General features: G+C 42.6%; 1 protein-coding gene and 1 pseudogene across 4 annotated transcripts in view; one reads left to right on the top strand and one right to left on the bottom strand.

Moving 5' to 3' along the window:
- dpp6a (dipeptidyl-peptidase 6a) overlaps window positions 1-15045 on the top strand; it is a 474280-nt gene that overhangs the window by 177458 nt on the left and 281777 nt on the right. The window lies entirely within an intron of this gene.
- On the bottom strand, window positions 128-3560 carry LOC132115605 (uncharacterized; annotated as a pseudogene).

Here is a 15045-nt window from a genome sequence, read left to right as displayed (position 1 = left end):
CCACTCTGTGCACATAACAACCTAAACTTTAACGAAGGATAGAAACTGTGTGTGAATCTTAGATGAGCTATCAAAGAGTGGCTGTTTGCATGCAGACTTTTACAGAGGAAACACTTCAACATTTAAACTAATTTAAAAGCTTTGCACGCAGTTCCCTTACTCTTGGAGACTCACTTAAAAGACCAACATCTATGTTGTAAACTGTAGTCTGCAGGAAGGTAAAGAAGTTGACCAGGGATTCCTCGTAGAACAGGTTGAAGACATAGTGAACTTTAAAAAGTTCAGGCACTCAAGGAGCTGGATCCAGCGCAAGGGATGAGGCGCTTGTCCACAACGACGTAGAAGTGGTCGATCCTGCCCTTAATCCTTCCTGATCCCAGTAGGAATGGCTGGTGGCCCTCCCTCCTACTGAGATGGCCTTCAATACTGGTGCAGGACTGAAAAGAGCACAGACAAAAATTAGATTAAATAAACCACCCCACCCCCCAAATTTATTTTTTTTTTTTTTTTTTTTTTACAATGTGAAATGATAAATGCATTATAAAAAAATAAAAAATAAAACTATATAAAACACACCTTAACCCTATACGTGCCAAACAAAACTAGTTTATATCACGCTTTGTGTATTATATTAAAAGGAAAATGTTATTAAAAGGAATTCAACAAAAATAAATAAATAAATAATAAAATAATGTGCTGATACACCCCCAGCCAAACCAAACTATGCTACTGACTTACTTCATTAGAACACAAACAAAGAGTTGTACATGGACATCTGAGAGCTGTAGGTCAATATAATGCAAGTGAACATGTGAAATCAGTTAAAAGGAACATTTTAGACATTTTGCCTGTGATTTTCAATCACTGTCCTGTGGACCCATTTCGCTGCAAGTTGTATGTCTCCCCCCGATTCAGAACTTCACCTCATTATGTAAGAGCTCCATGTAATAAACTAAAGGGTTAGTTCACCCAAAAATGAAAAACCTGTAATTTACAGAAAAGGTTGTTAACCACTGGTTATTCCAAACCTTTATACATCTTTGTACTACTGAACACAAGATATTTTGAAGTATTTAAACAGGCCGCTTTGGGCAGCCATTAACCATCATAGTATTTTTTTCGCTACTATGTAAGTCAATGGCTGTCCAAAGCAGCCAGGAACAACCCGAGGGTGAGTAAAAGACCAAATTTTCTGTGTCAGGTCAGAGAGACAGAATGTGCAAAGGGTTGAGTCCCAAAGACCATGATTGAAAGCCATTGCATTTTAGAGTTTATAACCAAAATCATAATCAAACATTCACAATTTTGCAACAGTATTTTTACCTTATGGAAATGCACAAGTCTGTCAACAGCCTCTGTTGGACTGATCTTAGTCTTCTTCATCCCTGGAGCAGGAGGGAGGAGATGCAACAGCAGCAGGACAGATGACATGTCACTGTCCCAATCTGAATGAGTAGATGTTTATGGTGGGCGATTTAGGATAAAAGAAAAACAAACATTTAGTGCTCACAATAACAAGAATCCAGAGTAAATATGAAATTGACATCTTCACAAATTATGCCAACCATTTTCAGAACCTTGTCCACATGCTGCATTGAGAAGACACCGAATTTCTGCTGTTGAAGTAAGAGACTGGGCTTCATTGATGATCTTTTGCTTGAATGCTGTCTCCCACCGCTCAAGAAACTTGTTGGAAGTTTCAGCATTGAAGAGCAGAGCAAAGTCCTGATTAATAAAAAGACAAAACATATTACAAGATTTCTAAGAAATTACTTTAGTCTTTTACCACCAAAATCGATAGTGTGCACATGTTAAGACTAAAACATCATGAATGTCCAAATGAGTCAAACATAGAAATTAAAGTATTTACTTGAATTCTTTCAAAATCTTTCACTGGCATGTACTGTACGAGCGAGAGTGATAAATTATGAACGAATGAGTCCAAGTAGCAATAATATCAAAGAGTAACCTTAGCAACACTTAAAAAAGCAGACATATCTAAAACACTTAAAACAATCTTTGAAAATGAGAATAAATGTTTTATTTACCAATCCTTTTACATCCAAATATCTTGGAAAGACATCAAGGACATCAGCTGATCTTTCAGGATTATGTACCAGTTCTTGTCTATGCTTGAAAGTTTCCTTCATCTTTTTCATAACTTCGGCTTCATCAGCTGTATGGACAAGGAAAGAAATTGCCTCTCTGCATGCATCTCCTTCAAGTTGTTGCACATCATCGATCCTCCTTCGTCGACTTGGTCCTCCACTTTCAGTCATCTCCAAGTGAACACGTTTTGGGTTCTTCCTCGACAAAGTTTTAAGGCGCCAGGAGATGAACCCGGTTCCCTTTTCCGGATCGTAGAAATGCTCCTGTCAGAAAGCCAATAGAACACCTTGTAAAATTTGAATATTACATTAGTCATAACATTTAAAAGATAAACTGCTATTACATGCCACAAAAAAGGAGCATAAAATGTCATGCATGTCCAACTAGATTGTGTTACAAATACATCAATACAAAAGATTCTTACATAGCCCTTTGTTGAAAACGGGTCTCTCAGGCTAGGAAAGAGAGAAATAATTCCCAAGGCATAGTTTTTCCGCTGTTTGCGGGTGGGGATCCTCCTTCAGTGTAAAAATATATATATAGATATAATGTTAAACTTAACTTTGTTTTCTACACCAAATGACACAGCTGTGTGTATTTCTTGCATCTGTACATTGTAGTCTTACCCGTGAATTTCTGTCATGTGACTGACAACAATATTAACAAGCTGACGTCTGGTGCTGTGCTTTAAAGTTTTAGTTTTCTTTTATTCTTCAAGCACTTCCTCACCACCAGATTTTTTTTTTCCAGTGCATCTTGGACAATCTGATTAAACATACCACAATACAGGTGAACACTTGGAAGACTACTAAAGGGTGAAAGTATTATTATATGGATAAGTTAACCATAAGGAAAAACATGCATGCATACCCCTTTTGCCTTTTCAGAGTCTATGTTAAAACTGTTGCTGGCCATTGTGGCTTGAATATGCACTGCTCTCTCTGTCTCTTCATGGTCAGTTGAAGAGAGTGAAAGAGTAAAAGAGTATCCGTGCATGTGCTGGGGGTTGACGATCTTGTGGGTGAAAACTCTTGAAAGAGAAAGGCAAAACAATTTTCATGTTTTTTCTAAATGCATTAAACCAAACAGGGCTTTGTCTAAATGTTCTTTACTTTTGCAGCAATAATTTTGTATCAGAAACCCAATTAAAAGGTTACTTCAGCAAAATAACATTTGTCATTAATTAATCCACCTCATGTCATTCCAAACCAGTTAGAACTTCATTTCTACCAGAAAGACTCGGAGAAGATATTGTAACAATTCATCCATTTATTTAAGACCCAGCAAGCTATATGGTTGTATTTGGCGTAGGCCCCATCCATAAATAGCTGTCCGAGGGTACGGATTCGGTATTTCCTGCCTGAAGATGAAGGCAGGGGCGCAGCCGACCCCCGTGAGGTTTTAGTAGGGACCATCCTGGTGGTGGTGGGGTGGTTGGAGGGGAAGAACATCCTGCGGTGGTAAGGGAGATGCAGAGAAGAAGCTTTTTATTTGTGAGGGAGGAGCCCATCTTGGTGGTGGAGGGGTGGGTGGTGTTGAGTGAAGCGTTCAGCATCTGCAAACTCAGACAAGTGTAAGCACAGGTTCTTTTATACTTCTATCATTAGAACGTGATTGGACAATTGAGAAGGTAATAGGTGACACTAACAATTGAGTCTTCCTGGCAGAACTTATGCTAAAGCTTTCATTTCTACCAGAAAGACTCGGAGAAGATATTGTAACAATTCATCCATTTATTTAAGACCCAGCAAGCTATATGGTTGTATTTGGCGTAGGCCCCATCCGTAAATAGCTGTCCGAGGGTACGGATTCGGTATTTCCTGCCTGAAGATGAAGGCAGGGGCGCAGCCGACCCCCAAAAACTAGTGGAAGAATAATTTGATTGGAATGGAGCCTACCCCCAAAAATGGAAAATTAATATACTTGCCGGCTGTCTAGCTTGACGTACCTAAAATAAAAGAAGAAATAAAATAGTTAGCAATCAACGAGCATGCTAGACATGAAAACTTCAATAATTGTGGTTTGACGGTTTATAAAAGGGTTCCATTTAAAAAAAAACACACATAGACTAGGCCACGCTGAGCCACACATAGACGAGGCCGCGCTGAGCCACACATAGACTAGGCCATGCTGAGCCACGCATAGATTAGGCCACGCTGAGCCACACATAGACGAGGCCACGCTGAGCCACACATAGATTAGGCCACGCTGAGCCACACATGGACGAGGCCATGCTGAGCCGCACATAGACGAGGCCACGCTGAGCCACACATAGACGAGGCCACGCTGAGCCACACATAGACAAGGCCACGCTGAGCCACACATAGACTAGGTCATGCTGAGCCACACATAGACGAGGCCGCGCTGAGCCACACATAGACGAGGCCGCACTGAGCCACACATAGACGAGGCCGCGCTGAGCCACACATAGACGAGGCCGCGCTGAGCCACACCTAGACTAGGTCACGCTGAGCCACACATGACTAGGCCGCGTTGACCCCGCACATAGACGAGGCCACGCTGAGCCACACGTAGATTAGGCCACACATGACTAGGCCGCGTTGAGCCACACATAGACGAGGCCACGCTGAGCCACACATAGACAGGGCCACGCTGAGCCACACATAGACGAGGCCGCGCTGAGCCACACATAGACGAGGCCACACTGAGCCACACATGACAAGGCCGCGCTGAGCCACACATAGACGAGGCCACGCTGAGCCACACAGACAAGGCCACGCTGAGCCACACATAGACTAGGTCACGCTAAGCCACACATAGACGAGGCCGCACTGAGCCACACATAGACGAGGCCGCGCTGAGCCACACATAGACGAGGCAGCGCTGAGCCACACATAGGCAAGGCCGCGCTAAGCCACACATAGGCGAGGCCACGCTGAGCCACACGTAAATTAGGCCACGCTGAGCCACACATGACTAGGCCGCGTTGAGCCGCACATAGACGAGGCCACGCTGAGCCACACGTAGATTAGGCCACACTGAGCCACACATGACTAGGCCGCGTTGAGCCGCACATAGACGAGGCCACGCTGAGCCACACATAGATGAGGCCACGCTGAGCCACACATAGACAGGGCCACGCTGAGCCACACATAGACGAGGCCGTGCTGAGCCACACATAGACGAGGCCTCGCTGAGCCACACATAGACGAGGCCACGCTGAGCCACACATAGACTAGGTCACGCTAAGCCACACATAGACAAGGCCGCGCTGAGCCAAACATAGACGAGGCCGTGCTGAGCCACACATAGATGAGGCCGCGCTCAGCCACACATAGACGAGGCCGCGCTGAGCCACACATAGACGAGGCCACGCTGAGCCACACATAGACGAGGCCACGCTGAGCCACACATAGACGAGGCCACGCTGAGCCACACATAGACAAGGCCACGCTGAGCCACACATAGACTAGGTCACGCTAAGCCACACATAGACGAGGCCGCGCTGAGCCACACATAGACGAGGCCGCGCTGAGCCACACATAGACGAGGCCGCGCTGAGCCACACATAGACGAGGCCGCGCTGAGCCACACATAGACGAGGCCGCGCTGAGCCACACATAGACGAGGCCGCGCTGAGCCACACATAGACTAGGTCACGCTGAGCCACACATAGACAAGGCAGCGCTGAGCCACACATAGGCAAGGCCGCGCTAAGCCACCCATAGGCGAGGCCACGCTGAGCCACACGTAAATTAGGCCACGCTGAGCCACACACAGACGAGGCCACGCTGAGCCACACATAGACAGGGCCACGCTGAGCCACACATAGACGAGGCCGCGCTGAGCCACACATAGACGAGGCCTCGCTGAGCCACACATAGACGAGGCCACGCTGAGCCAAAAACATAGACGAGGCCACGCTGAGCCACACATAGACGAGACCGCGCTGAGCCACACATAGACGAGGCCGCGCTGAGCCACACATAGACGAGGCCACGCTGGGCCACACGTAGACGAGGCCACGCTGAGCCACACGTAGACGAAGCCACGCTGAGCCACACATAGACGAGGCCGCGCTGAGCCACACATAGACGAGGCCGCGCTGAGCCACACATAGACGAGGCCGCGCTGAGCCACACATGACAAGGCCGCGCTGAGCCACACATAGACGAGGCCGCGCTGAGCCACACGTAGACGAGGCCACGCTGAGACACACATGACTAGGCCGCGTTGACCCCGCACATAGACAAGGCCACGCTGAGCCACACGTAGACGAAGCCACGCTGAGCCACACATAGACGAGGCCACACTGAGCCACACATGACAAGGCCGCGCTGAGCCACACATAGACGAGGCCACGCTGAGCCACACATAGACGAGGCCGGCTGAGCCACACATAGACGAGGCCACACTGAGCCACACATGACAAGGCCGCGCTGAGCCACACATAGACGAGGCCGCGCTGAGCCACACGTAGACGAGGCCACGCTGAGCCACACATGACTAGGCCGCGTTGACCCCGCACATGGACGAGGCCACGCTGAGCCACACGTAGACGAAGCCACGCTGAGCCACACATAGACGAGGCCACACATGACAAGGCCGCGCTGAGCCACACATAGACGAGGCCACGCTGAGCCACACATAGACGAGGCCAGCTGAGCCACACATAGACAAGGCCACGCTGAGCCACACATAGACGAGGCCGCGCTGAGCCACACATAGACGAGGCTGCGCTGAGCCACACATAGACAAGGCCACGCTGAGCCACACATAGACGAGGCCGGCTGAGCCACACATAGACAAGGCCACGCTGAGCCACACATAGATGAGGCCGCGCTGAGCCACACATAGACTAGGCCACGCTGAGCCACACGTAGACGAGGCCACGCTGAGCAACACATAAACGAGGCCACGCTGAGCCACACGTAGACGAGGCCACGCTGAGCCACACATAGACGAGGCCGCGCTGAGCCACACATAGACGAGGCCGCGCTGAGCCACACATAGACGAGGCCACGCTGAGTCACACATGACAAGGCCGCACTGAGCCACACATGACAAGGCCGCACTGAGCCACACATAGACGAGGCCGCGCTGAGCCACACATGACAAGGCCGCGCTGAGCCACACATAGACGAGGCCACGCTGAGCCACACATGACAAGGCCGCGCTGAGCCACACATGACAAGGCCGCGCTGAGCCACGCATAGACGAGGTGGCGCAGAACAACGCAACTAATTCATGGCACGAATTATAAAAACTGTACTATTGACAGATAGTATGTTCTATGTGAGCATTGCACCACCACCAGTAGTTGCATAGGAATTTACCTGAATTATTATTGCGGAGCTTGCTGGATGAGAAGGGGCAGAAATTATTGCTTATTTGGATATTGTTATGGAAACACCAGAACCAGAAGAGTCATTTTTATAGTGTTTAAGAAAAGTGTAAAGAAGTTAGGAGAGAAGTGTAAGTCAGAGATACAAAGACCACGGACAGGATCAAACGTTTAGATGCTGAAGTGAATTCGCCTGGCCGCATAAATCTATAGAAAGCAGTTAAGAATACTGCTTCTAGCAGAATATTAGAGTATATGGAAAAAAGGCCATTGCGTAGGAAAAGGATTAATCTTTGCAGAGAGCCGAGAGAAAGGCAACCTTTTGTCGGGGGAATTCGTAGAGGATTTAGCGAAGCATTTGAGCAGTAATCGAACGGAAAAATCAGTGAAGAGACTTGGAAATTCGGGATTAAAATATTTAGCATAAAATTGAATACCAGCGAGCAATCTGCGAATTGAGGAGATTTTTAAATTGCGATTTTCGAAATTAAAAACAAGGAACGAGCAAACAGTGGTAACCAGAATAGGAAATAAAGGAATCTGGAAGGAATAGCAAAACATTAGAAAAGAAGACCAAGCTGAAGTGTAAGCTTTGAAAGTTTAAGGAGCAAATCCTTTAGATACATAATGCCTAGCCGATCTTTCCAAATCGTCTAATTTAACATAGTTGCTGATAGGGGAGGGCAGGGTGTTGGTTCTGTATTGGCTGAAGGCCAAAGCCTTCTGAACGCATTTTCAGGACTGTGGACAGCGGCTGGATCATTACGAGCAAGCGCTTTTAGGACAAATGAAGCCTTGTGACCGTGAGCGCTGCAGATGGCGCAAGTTAAGCTTTTTTGGCCTCCGAAATGACGGACGAGCAGTTCGGTGTAGGTAACTGACCAGTCTAATCTTGAATTAAAAAGTGAGATAAAGGAGGCAGATTTCGCTGAGAAGGACATGTGGTACTCGTAAAATAGAGTTCCCCCGTATCTTGGACTGAAGTCCGCCATCATTGATAGATATAGAACTAGCTCTTCCCTTCTCTCGGGGTAGGTTTGACACAGAATGTCTCTGTAAATACTGAGTGCAATAACGAATTCGCCAAACGAGAGATTTCGTTGTAAACGGGGATCAGAAGTTTTAAGAAGTTCTGCCACGTCACCACAGTCAACCATTTTCCTGTCGGCAGCAGGCGAAAGAAGCAATAAGGTAGCAAGATTGATGTCCTTACCTTGGATGATATTGCTTCTTAAATGGTTAGACACTGTTGCGGCGGCTGGCGGGACGAAACGCCTACCGAATGCTTGTGCTGGAGTTGCTGTGGAGAGGTTAAAGTTTGAGGAATCCGGTAAAGCGGAGACATTTCGAAAAGTGGATAGTGAATTGAGAGGGTGGCGAGGAAGCCAAAGTCGATGGCATGCTCCGATCGCCACTAAATCCAGAAGGGAGAGGACGAGACCTTGGAATAACTGAAGAGCGCACCCTTATTGGTATGCCGCGTTTTCGAGAGCTTTATATATATTTTCCGAAGACCACTGAGCCCATGGTGAAGTGCGGCACTGTAAACGCGAACTTCGGCGAGCGGTAACAGGAGATGGCAGGACGATTTCATTGTCAGAATCGGAATAATCGCAAATATATTGCGAGTTTGAGACTTTTTTTTTTTTTTGGTCGGCCACTGAACACGAGCAACTGAGTGAAGCGTTCAGCATCTGCAAACTCAGACAAGTGTAAGCACAGGTTCTTTTATACTTCTATCATTAGAACGTGATTCGACAATTGAGAAGGTAATAGGTGACGCTAACAATTGAGTCTTCCTGGCAGAACTTATGCTAAAGCTTTCATTTATCTTAAAGATATTTTTGATGAAACCACTGTGGTCACATGGACTATGTTAATAATATTTTTACTAACTTTCTGGGCCTTGACAGTTGCAATTATGTTGCAGTCTATGGAGGGATCAGAAAGCTCAGTTAAGATTAAATGGAAGGAATGAGGGTGAGTAATTAATTTACATTTTTGGGGTGAACTAACCCTTTAAAGAAAAATGCAAATGACTATTAATAAGAAAATCCAGCGAGCCGCTGTTGTAAGAGGATCCATCTGTCACCCCACAACAGTTTACGTTACATTAAAGTGAAATTGCAGCAAGTTGATTCGTATCTGCTATTGCAGATTAAGCGTCAATCACGTGTCTCAAATGAGCGAATTAGTTCACAATCATACGCTGGCAGAAAATACAAGTTCAGCAAAACGCTTCTGGCTTGATTATCTGATAATTTATATCCGCTTCCTTTTAATTTGAAAATGAGAGTAACAGCGATATACTGTAAATTCCTCGGACTATCCGAGGCTGTGCGTTCAAGGTCCACGTAAAAATGTTTTTAAAAAAACGCGTTACTGATTGCTGCTCACTTCAACAGTCAGACATTATTTGTCGAACAATGCACAGTTATACTAAAATATTGGAGACAAAAATGCATTAAAATGTCTTATTTTGGCAACACAAATAACGTGAACCCAAAGAAGGGGAATATGGATCCTGCGCTATTTGCGTTAATTAATAGTTAACAGTAACCGTTAAGTTACACAAACTACAGAAATGAACTATCTACCCCAGATTCTAAAATATAAGAAAACGTACATTTAAAATTGTCAGTGGTCTGTCGCGTTACGTTATCTGAAAATAAATTATGTTAGCATGTCTAATCAATTTGGGTAATACACTTTCATTTTAATTTTGAAACTTATAAAGTGTCTAAATGTTTTTAATTTGCATATTAAAACTATTGTAGAAAATGGCAAATGTAAATCATATAACAGAATTTTCATTTTGAACAAAATTTTGGACACATGTTTGGTGAAATGTAAATTAAAACAGAACTGCATTACCATTTTACATTTTGCATTGCCATTTTGCATATTTCAAATTGCTACCCATATGTTTCCATATTTATTTACCATTAGGGATGCACAACACTGACAAAAAAAAATAGTCATTGAGTTGTTTATTCAGTTAACTTGGTTAGTGAAGTTGTTTGTGTAGGGAAGATTTAATCAATGTTTGGAGTGGCTTTCTGAATTTACAATGTGTTGTTTATAATTTCTTTGTTTATTGTTATTGGTGATTCCAGATTGCTGTCATACAAGTTACCATTTCCACCCCCATTGTTTTATTTTAAACATGAAACATCTAGAGGAGAATGGCACCTACGCTGGAATTCATACAAATGTAAGGAACATATCTAATGAAAATGTGTATAAAGCATTTTGTTGCCTTTTAGTGGAAAATAATCAAAGGGTTAGTTCAGTCAAAAACGAAAATTCTGTCATTAATCACTCATTCACGCCGATTGTCGACTGAGCTTCTTGTACCCACAATGCAAAGCGTAATTTAAAAAATACGGAGAAACACCTGTAAAAAGAAAATACGGCCAATTCCTTTAAATTATTACGGTATATTGTACTGTATTTTTACGGACTTTTTTTACAGTGATATCATTACTCTTTTGTTGTTTTTGCTTTTCCGTTGTCCTCATTTGTAAGTCGCTTTGGATAAAAGCGTCTGCTAAATAACTAAATGTAAATGTAATGTAAACGAGTATTTTTAAGATGCTGTGTCAAACTTATAATTTTTATAAATGCATCCTGAGACCTTTGCGTTTTGTTTCATTTCATAGCACTCCGTCTACTAGGCCTCCTCAGATCTCTTCAAGGTGTCTTTCACATCACTTGAGACCCTACTTAAAGTCCTCACAGTGTTTTTACATGCACTTTCCAAATCAAGAAATTTGCTTTGAGCTATAGTGACAGCAGGAAGCATCAGTGTCCTGTAATATATGAAAATGAAAGCTAATCATTTTGACGAATCAATGAAAGCAGTGCACCTCAAAAGAGCCTTTGAAATCTTCAGTGCTGATGTGCATTTCTTAGAGAGGTGTCTTTGCTGTCATGCAAGCTCAAGCACTTATTCGTCAGATTTAGCATTGGCTAGTCTGATCCTGTATGCTGTGTTCTTGATCTAAGGTGATTCTGAGCTCTGTGTGGTGTAGTTCTCGCTGGACACCACTAGAGACTGTAATGCTCCAGTCACAAGGACAACACATGTAGGCATCTCAATCAGGACTGCTGAGACTCATAAATTAATTGTATTTACTATGACAAATGTGCGAAAAGACAATATAAATATGAATATATAAAACCAGTATTTTAACAGTTGTATGTTAATAGTGTTGACAGGTATTGGACTATAATTCATGAGTGCTGGGTCTCAATAGAGAATATCACTTGCTTGTTAGAATTAATTGAAGTAGGCAACCCAGTCATTTCCACATCATTTAAAAAAAGTTATGCCTCCACAATATGCTGCAGCTTTCCCTCCAAACACATGCCCTTATTTGTTCTCTCATAAATCAGATTTGGACAGGTGGTGTTTTTTTTTTTTTTTTTTTTTCTTGCTACTTCACTCTACAGCTCTGTTACCATCTGGGATCACCATAGTGTTCTTTGGTGGCGTTTCTAAAGAAAAATAAATAAATGCAGGCAGGATTGCAAAAAACGATAGCAGCAAACACTGAACACATGGTAAATCTATGGCCTTCTTTCTCAAACGTTGTTTGCTGGAGACTGCTGTGCCTTTTGTTACACATTTATTGCATTTGTCAGATGATGCTTTAGGAGCCTCCTGTGTCTGGACCCCCTTTTGGGCTGGATAGATACTCAAGGCTTATAAGAGCTGTTGGGAACTCATATTTGAGTCTTTTTTGGTCATCTCTCAATCCCACTTCTCTCTCTTAGCCTCCTACTTCATTCCTTACACTGAATTGTCTTATAAATATAAGCAAAATAAGAAAGAAGGCATTGTTTATTTGTACATTTGCACTCGATTTACTCAAGTAATGATGCCTACATGGCAACAAAATAATATGAATTTTCCACAGAGAATTTCACCTAATCACCAAATATCTGCTACAATGATTAATAAAAATATATACAGACATTCCTGTTAAACATACTTGTGTTTACAACTAACTGTCAGTGGCTGGTGGATATGTTTTATGTTATAAAATATATTTTTGATCAATATAAATAGCAACTGCATTGCAAAATAGCACCTAATTAAGTGGTATGTAATTAGCATAATAATATATTTTGACCAATGAATCACAATATTGCATACAAAAAAACAAGTTATGCTAACCGTATTTAGCTTAGCACAGTGTCAAAGTATGACAATTTATGAGCCTAACAACATATTTTTACTTTAAACTTGTGTTATAGTGTCAATCGAGTGTTTGAAATAACTTATTTTAGTGAATTGAATTCTTTCCACAAAATGAGGCAGATTTTATTGCATTCTAATCAGGGATAAAGGCTATGTTAATTAGCATTGCCTAAATATGCATTATCCTTAATGAAAATACCAGAGTCAACTTGAAAACAAAAACGCTGTTGAATTTGTGTGCTGATTCAATGTTTCATCAGACAGGACATTTCTTCCTGCAGTTTATTCAGCTACATCAATAGATGGATGTATTATCCATTTAAAGAATTTCCTGGAACATCATGAGTTTTATTACCCCTATGAGTCTTGATTGTGGACTTTCTGTGTGAGGGCACCCTCAGGTGTTGAGTATGAATAAGACATGAATTACATGTGAGAGTTGGCACTGGCTCTGGATTATTATTCGGGATCATTTATTCACTACTATACTGGAATATTGCGATGCCCCTAGTACACACACACACACACACACACACACATATATACACACATATACATACATACATATATATATATATATATATATATATGCTGATTTGCTGCTCAAGAAGGATTTCTTATTATAATCATTGTTGAAAATAATTCTGGAAAATATGATACATTGATTCGTGATTCATGAGCTCCAGTCATCTGAGGTGCAGCAGATGATGTGGCAATGCTGTCTAATGCCTGCCGCAGCCACATTTGTAGAGACAGATGTGATAAAAAGATACATATAACAGAGAGACACTTTCGGAGCCTCTGGACGCATGGCTGCAGTATCGCAACCTGCTGCTGGTGCCTGATGTGTCATAGAGCCTTGTGCTTAAGACGGATCATGATCGCAGATTCAGGGGCTGGTAATTGATCATCTTCCTGGTTTGCCTTTGTCCGGTGACACTGCAGTGAGCAGTTCAAAACAAACCTGCACTCATGCACACACACACACACACACACAGAGTTGTGGTCTAATTGGAAGGGTTTCTCTAACTCAAACAGAAAAATCTTGTCAGATTCACCTGTACAGCTGCATTTTCAGCTCTAATTGGACTCAGAGTCTTTGTCAGGGAACGTGCTCTCGCTTCAGCCAACAGTATCTTTCTGGTGTTCTCTCTGACTTAGCTCTCCTTTGTCCTTTCTTGTCTTTTCTTGCCTTCTCTGCAGAAATATATCCTTTTTGTCCTGTTCAAACAACTATGAGTTTTTCTTTCCATTTTTCCCTGCTCAATGGTCAACTAGACTTTATGCTTCCTAATGTCTCCATTTCTCTTTGTCAGTGTTCCTGTAATCCTCCCAGAATAACTTTGGAAAGGAAATAACGTCCTTGGAAACTCAATGGCCCCAGTGCAGGTGTAGGTGCTCAGTTTAAAACAATGTGGAGAGAAGGAGAGTGAACAATCTGGAACAATGAATAAGGGTGTAAAAGCCCACTCTGGCCCTTTCAAATGAGAATTCGGCTGTTGTGCTTTAAAACATAGAGAGCATATATTATCTCTGTCTGGTTGTGTTTGTGTCAGGGTTGAGAACTCATTATAACAATAATAGAAGCATGTTTGATCTGCACAGCTGAAGCTCTCTTTCTAACTTTGTGGAAAAAACCCTACTGAAAAAAGACCAGCCTAACGTGGTTCACTTCCAGAGTGGTTTCTTGGGCACTTTTTAACATGGAAGACCAGCTTAAGTAAGCTAAGACAAGTAAACCAGCTAACATTTGAGTTTGGTCTCTCTTGTGCTCATCAAAAATACTGTAAAAAAAAAAAAAAAAAAAAAAAAAAAAAAAAAAAAAATTATAAAGAAAAATTACTGGGTGAGTGTAAGTAGAGACAAATAAGATTATGTCATTTGAAGCATGTTTAAGAATACCTGAATGCACTAATAATTATACAAATTAAATGTTGGTATTCATTTCAAATATAATTCCATTCTCAACATATAACTGTAACTAAAATAACAGTTTTCCAAAAGCCCACTAGAACTATTGTATTATATTAATGTGTGTCAGCAGTCAAGCAGCACTTGGTACAAATCTTATTATTATTATTGTTTTTTTTTTTTTTCAACATTTTCCCAAAATGACTGGCATGTGAATCACATTAATACTTGGCATTCAGTAATATTCGTTTCCTCATTTACCATTTATGAAATTACTCGCATGACTGATAAACTTTGTCTTATGAATTGCATATTTGTTAAGGGTACCAATGAAAACTGACAACTGGCACTATGTTGTGCTTCTCATATACAGTTCTTAGTCGACAGTCCTCTGTTAAGACTGGAATAAAGAGCTTTTAGAATATACACACATTTTAAAACACTAGGCATGATCCACTAAAAGACTAAGGGCCCTATCATACACCCGGCACAATGCGATGTAAGGCGCAGCGCA

This window comes from Carassius carassius, chromosome 35, assembly GCF_963082965.1.
Source record: "Carassius carassius chromosome 35, fCarCar2.1, whole genome shotgun sequence".
In the NCBI taxonomy this organism is placed as follows: domain Eukaryota; kingdom Metazoa; phylum Chordata; class Actinopteri; order Cypriniformes; family Cyprinidae; genus Carassius; species Carassius carassius.
The sequence above is the reverse complement of the archived record's forward strand: the minus strand, read 5'-3'. Positions and strand labels throughout refer to the sequence as shown.